Source organism: Typopeltis vanoorti, chromosome 10 (assembly GCF_054136105.1).
Source record: "Typopeltis vanoorti isolate ZY-2024b chromosome 10, IOZ_Tvanoo_1.0, whole genome shotgun sequence".
NCBI classification, from domain to species: Eukaryota; Metazoa; Arthropoda; class Arachnida; order Uropygi; family Thelyphonidae; genus Typopeltis; species Typopeltis vanoorti.
This window is the reverse complement of record NC_143558.1, coordinates 24,322,036-24,328,701: the sequence shown is the minus strand read 5'-3', so window position 1 is coordinate 24,328,701 and position 6,666 is coordinate 24,322,036. Positions and strand designations below refer to the sequence as shown.

At 33.0% G+C, this 6,666-nt stretch overlaps 1 protein-coding gene across 3 annotated transcripts in view; it reads left to right on the top strand.

Moving 5' to 3' along the window:
• Nucleotides 1-894: 894 nt before the first annotated feature.
• Nucleotides 895-6,666, top strand: part of LOC150102233 (adipocyte plasma membrane-associated protein-like) — an 89,118-nt gene continuing 83,346 nt past the window's right edge. Inside the window, exon 1 of one of the 3 annotated variants that reach the window (XM_090399118.1) lies at nucleotides 895-1,098. The gene's annotated coding sequence lies outside the window, so the exon portion shown is untranslated. Of the gene's footprint in view, nucleotides 1,099-1,376; nucleotides 1,661-2,648; nucleotides 2,778-6,666 lie in introns of those variants that run through there. The other 2 variants (XM_090399117.1, XM_090399116.1) reach the window with 2 other exon arrangements.

Below are 6,666 nucleotides of genomic sequence, written 5' to 3'. Positions count from 1 at the left end.
AAGCCCTCGCCTACTCCTATTAGGGAATAAAAGGCGTTAGTTGATTTTTTTTTTTAAATTCGTTAAACAAAATACAAAACTGATTAATTTATTAAAATCACATTTCTTAAAAAACAAACATTCATTACTCCTCAATATAATACAAAGGCGCCACATTACACTTACTCACTTAGCAGTGTATATATTTTAACATAATCTGAGTACACACAATCTGAATGCATCCATGCAAAATTACAATTACTGACTTAGCACTGTTCATGTTATATAAATGCTTGATATAATCTAAGTTTAATAAAAATAATTTATAGACAAAATGTACGTAGTAGATGGCGCTGTGTGTAATTGAAAAATTGTGGTGTATAGAGAGCAGTAAGGCTCTAAATACTATTTAGAGTCTTAGAGAGCAGCGTTGTATGTCGAAGATAGTTGTGTGCGTCAGCAGAAAAGCAACAAAAATAACATTTTAGAATTTGAAATTAAAGTTTTACTTCAAAAATAAACATAGTGTTTTAATTTATTTCCCTATACGTCGTTTTGACTTTTTTGTAGTATTTTTGGTGTGTATTGAAAGGGGCGGCAAAAGCTCTAGCTACACCACTACGCTATATACTTATACAGTAGTGTGGAACAGATACATCGGTATTTCTAACGATGGCTATTATTGGACTTAATAAACTGGCCAGTCTATTGCTATCACGAGTACCCTCTAGTGTTCGGTTTTGACAACAGGATTCGAAAACTAGGTATAACGGAGTGGTGTTTTACAACAAACTTATTCTCGCCAGTTAAGTGTTAAGAATAAAAATTAAGCACTTATTAGTTGGAATTGTTAAAATTATTAGCAGTAATTCGAACCAATGGCTAGAAGAAATGAATTACCGTACGTCCTTATGATAAAAGCGAAAGCAATCGAGATTGCTTTATCGAAATGACCTTTAGCAACGAACCTTGACCATGCACTTTTATTAAAGTGCGCGACTAAGACATGTGGGAGGGGGAAAGGTCCTCATCAAACTACTGTTAAAGTTTGGCTAACTAGAAGAATCCATTCAGAGTCCATGGAAGTTTGTGCATGAACTCCGTTAGGACAAAAGTCAAGTTTGTGAATAAAAAAACGAAATTTGCTAATAAAATATTCATTTAATAAAATAAATAAATGCTATGCTTGGCGTATACTGTTTGTAGTCTCACGACACAGGCACATATGTTGCACTTATTCTCAGGAAACAGTTTTTTTTTTTTTCTTTTGCAATATTTTTGCTTTTTGAATAAAGAAAACCCGCATCGGGTTTTCTTTATTCCTTGCTACCAGGAGCAATGACCTCTTCCAGTTAGAGATTAGATGACCGTGTAATTATTTAATCCGTGCTTGCGATTAGTTGAAAAGACAAAGTGCAATAACAAATGCAGGAATTTGCATGTTTTACCTTAACAAGAATGTTTCGATGAAAATGGTCTCATTTACTAACAGTATTCCTAGCAAAAGAAAACGAAGTATAAAATGCATTTTAATCCGCAGTTTTGAAAACTTGTCAGCACAATACCATTGACTAATTACGAAAGTATGGAGGGGGAGGATCCAAAAATTAAGAAAGAATACAGTTTCACTCGCCTCTTCTCTATTGATAGCAATTAATACGTTCGCTGGAGCATTCAGTAGGTAGGTTCGTATGAACTTTTGTGCCCCAATACGGCAAGTTTCTTAGTGCGATAGTTATTATCGTACTGGGAAACTGGGTACAATAATTACACGATCATCAAAATATATTTAATGCGCATTAATCGTTTTAATCTCTCTTTTCTTTCCTTCAAATTTAAGCTTTTTTTGCTTCATCAATATTTCCATATTCTAAGAGCATGTAGCCATTTTTTTTTTTTTTTTTTTATGTTTGTACACTGACCACCTCGTTCAGCAATATATTTCACTCACCAACTACTTTCCATGCAAAAGAAAAAAAAAAGAAAAATCACGCCACACTCTCTTATGCATCCCGCCTTTATACAACTTCCAAGAATGATCTCTTGTCTATATCCCCTTTCCTCCTTCAACCCTTTAAAAAATATCCTGAGTGTCTGATGAGCACCTCTTAACAATTTGTCTCAATCATATCACCTACCAAAGTCTACAATTTATATTCGCTTAATCTGTCTTCATAGTCAGTATTCCACAATCCCGATATTGCTTTTATCTGCTTCTGAACTTTCACCCAAACTTCACAAACTAATTCTCTATTCCAGAATCATTAAATTTTACAGTTTATACCTACGAGCATAGGACAAACTTAAAATTTATTTTGATTTTATTTATAAAATTTATTTTCATTTTATTTGCCTCTTCAAATGTCTAATGTTATTAAGTTGAACCGTTCTCTCCTCCCCCCCCCCCAAAAAAAATAAAAAAAAATAGAGCAATCAAACTCCGATTTCGTCATACGCATTATGGATAAATATAGTCTACTAAGGTTTTTAGGAAGTACTGTATATCATGTTATGTCTCGCCTGTTGATATCATATCATGTGATATGTATATCATGCTGCTGCTGTGATCTTCAGCAGGAAAGTTAGTACTACTTAAAAAAAAAAAAAGTCTGAAACTTCCCTATCATCTTAACCAATCAGAATTGAGAACCGACAAGTGTTTACACAAAACCTGTTCCGAATGCTCCTAACTTTCCTATCGTAATGCCAAACTATAAGCGTACGTTGCGGTAGTGTATCTTTTATCAGCTTTCCTGTTTATATGAAAGCACAACGGTTTTTTTAAAAAATAAACCAAAGTAAGTAAATGAATTTGAATATTAGCTTTCTTCAGAATGATGCCTTTAATTATACAGTACCTGCGAATGCGTTTTGCGACTTGAATAGTTAATCATGCACTTTTTGAAGTACCAAAAGAAGCCAGGAAAAGTTTAATTTTTTGCTTGTCGCGATTACGTAAAATGTAACAATTGGTTTTAATCATTTCATACAAACGTTTTTCCCCCGTTGCTGGGAAAAAACATAAAACATAAATGCCTTAAAACATATTAAGTCATTTATGTTTTTTTTTTTAAATAATTTCACGAAATTGCTTGTTAATCGGTTAAATTCTCCATGAAGGTAGGAAAGGTGTTTTTGAACCCCCACCCCGTTTTTTTTAGCGTTGCTTGATGACAACAAAATACGTCATTGTCCATATTATATTATAATTATTATTGTTACATGACACTCCAAGGATTCACACAGATGCTGGGTTGTGTGGAGTGGTGTGTCCTCCACACAAATTAAGTAGTAGAACATCTCTACTACTTACTTCACTATGAGATAGCATGATTCAGGTGTGAGCTTACAATGTATTTCATGACCCATGTTATAATAATAACAAAATATAAATAAGTTTTTCAGTAATACATAAATTTTATAAGCTGAGAATGCTAGCTCTTTTCCTTTACAACATACAAATGCAATTTTCTTTTATATCACGTACAATCTTCATTGATTAATACATGCACATATAATCAGAATAGTTGATTCCAGTAATTCTGTCACAAATTTTATTCCGATTAAGCTCTTAATAAATATCGATCATCTGACAAGAATTTTTTAATTAATATCTCAGCAGTTATCGATAAATTTATTAAAAATGTAAAAGTTTAAAAAAATTGTGAACCTCTTGATGTAAACCTTGCTGGCCTACATCGGAAAGTTTAATATATGCCAATATAAATGTTAATATAAACTAATAATGTATAATCTGATAGCACAACTGAATAATATTGTAAAATTTGATTCTTATGATTATTAATTTATTAGTATGATGAAATTTTAATACTTCACATTAAAATATTTCTTTTTTTTGTTCTTTATAATAATTTCAGTAAATTGCTTATTAATCGATCAAATAATTTCTACCACTTTATTATGAAGGGCAAATGAATAATTCCCATAGCTTGGTGCAATAGAACATTTTATTCAGTACCCTTTGTTAAATAGGAAACCGTTTTATTTTGCGTAAATTATGCTAATTATAGATTTTCTGACTAAGCTGATTCTCTCTTCCCCTCCCTTAAAATTGTTGGTCGTTGGCAGTTAAAACTGTTTTTGTTTTGTTCTTTCTGAACAGTATGATTAACAATAATTAATTGTGAATATTAATAATATTTAGAAGATGAAAGAAGGAAACGTTACAACAACTTTAAACCCTAAACCTTAAACCCCTGAAACTTTTTTTTTTTAAATAATAATAATACAACACGGACATTGCAAAATGACTATTGTTCCTTCTCCGAGCTTATTACGTAAAAAGAATAGAGAAGTTCTAGAGATAAATTATTTAAGGTGTGTGTAATGATTTCTACCGATCTTTATTTATTATTATTATTATTATTCCTGATACCTCCAAGGAATCCGAAGACTCATCGCGGGAGGACACCTACAACTGTCTCAACCACTACACCTCACTATTTAATGTGAGGCAGATCTTTAATTCGAAGAGGCTGTCGATGATGTCATCAGCGCTCTACAGGTTTCCTGAACTGATTTCGTTTGAAGAGAACCAATAATATTAGTTACACCACTAATTCGTGGTGTTATAGTAATACAAACAATATTCTGACAGTTGTAATTATATTAATTGCTTCCTTGGTACGTTGTTTGTTGTTATCACATTAGGATGAGTTGTATTTTTAAATCAGTAAAACGGCTACTTAGGTGGGAAATTTATTTACTGTGTTATTTACTCTCTTAATACCACAGATTCGAGATCCCTCGACACTTCTGCGCATGGCAGAAGAAGGCGAATCCATTCCGGTAATAGGATAATCGTGGAATGAGTGTTTATTATTATTCGTAACACCTCCAAGGAGTCCAAAGACTCATCGCGTGAGGACACCTACAACCGTCTCAACCACTACTCCGAACCTCTACTACGAATAATCTCTATCAACGCCATCTACCGTTTATTATTATACGTCGGAAATTTCGCTTTTTTTTAATGAAAATTCTAGTTTTTAAAGTGGTATCTATTTTGCTTATACAACAGGGAAAATTTTACGTATAAAGCACATGATTTCGCGTGTTGGTAACGAATTCGTACATCTTATTTCTTTCTCCCCTTCAACATGAATTGACTCTTCTTTTATTTTATTTTTTATGTTATCCAGCAATCTTCAGATAACCAAAGCTTCAATTAACTTTATATAAGTTAATTATACCCTGAGTTAACTGACCTGTACATCTATTTACTAATACAACCAGATAATGTGTGCATAAATTAACAATTGCTGGGACAACTATATTTCAGAGAAACTTAAGTGCATACATACTTCAATACTGTGTTGGCCCTCTTTAGTTACTGGTTGCATGTTCCCATGGCATACTCTACATTCTTTTCATGGCATACTCTCTACCAAGTGATAATACAAGTTATATAATATAAGTCAGTAACGGTTGTCTGCGTGGCCTAATGGATAAGGTGTCTGACTTCGGATCAGAAGATTGGTTCGAGTTGGTTGCGGACGGTTCCTTTCTTCATATTGATATAAATATAATATTTACTTAAGTTTTGCCAGCCTGGTTGGCCAAGTGGTTAGCGTATCTGCTCTCCAGCCAAAAGGCTGCGTGTTCGAATCCTGCCGTGGATATGGATGTTTGTGATTGTCTGTGAAAATAATAGTGGTGGACAGTAGATATTGGTGTAGATGAGGCAGTTTGTGGATAAGGTTGAGTGGTGGAGACAGAGAATTGTAAAGTAGGTGCCCTCCCTGGAGGTGTCAAATAATAATAATAATATTTAACATGAGTCTTAGATTAGCCCAAGTTCCAAAGGAGTGGATAATTGTTGATAATAATATTTGTGACTATTCTTTCTTCAACATGATTATCAATCCATGTGTCTTGTTGAAAGAACTGGTGTAGTCTGTACCTGTTGTTGTTCCACTTCATCACAGAGGGCTGTTGGGTTGAAAACCAAGAATATTAAATATTATTTGGTTCTTCCACATCATTTTGATTAAGTTTTTAAGTAGCACCTGCAGTATGACATGATGCACTCTCATGCTCAGAGAGAGAATCAGTCTTTTACATAAAACTGCCTAAATGAAGAAAGCATTGTATTTACCAGCATTGTTTCGAATTAGTTACACTACTAGTCTGTGGTGTTATAGTAATGCAAATATTATTCACATTTACTATAATATTCTGACAATTGTAATTATATTAATTGCATGCAGATTTGTTCATTCATCTTGATGCTACCAAAGGTCCAAATCCATACAGAGAATCTCATACAGTTATACTTCTGAAGATTCCTGTGCATTTTGGCTTCATTGTTGTTTGTTATCCTCAGATTTCCATTGGTTGATAATGTTTCCTACAGTTGATGTTGGTTAATATAATCTACCATTATCATGAATAGGTAGGCTGTTCACATGGAATTCTTTAATGGTCTTCAAAAATATGGACTTCAAAATAACTTTTGAAGTCCATAATTTTTTTTCATCACTGTTTATATATATACACACATGCACAAAGAGTCCACCAAAACAATGTATACACACTTTAGCAAAAGAAAAACCTGTATAAAAATTGTAATACTAAATTTATACAGGCATCCAGGGATAAGTACAAGTTACCTTTTTTGACTTCTACAATTACACGTGCTCAAAGTGGTTACCATTAGCATCCAGA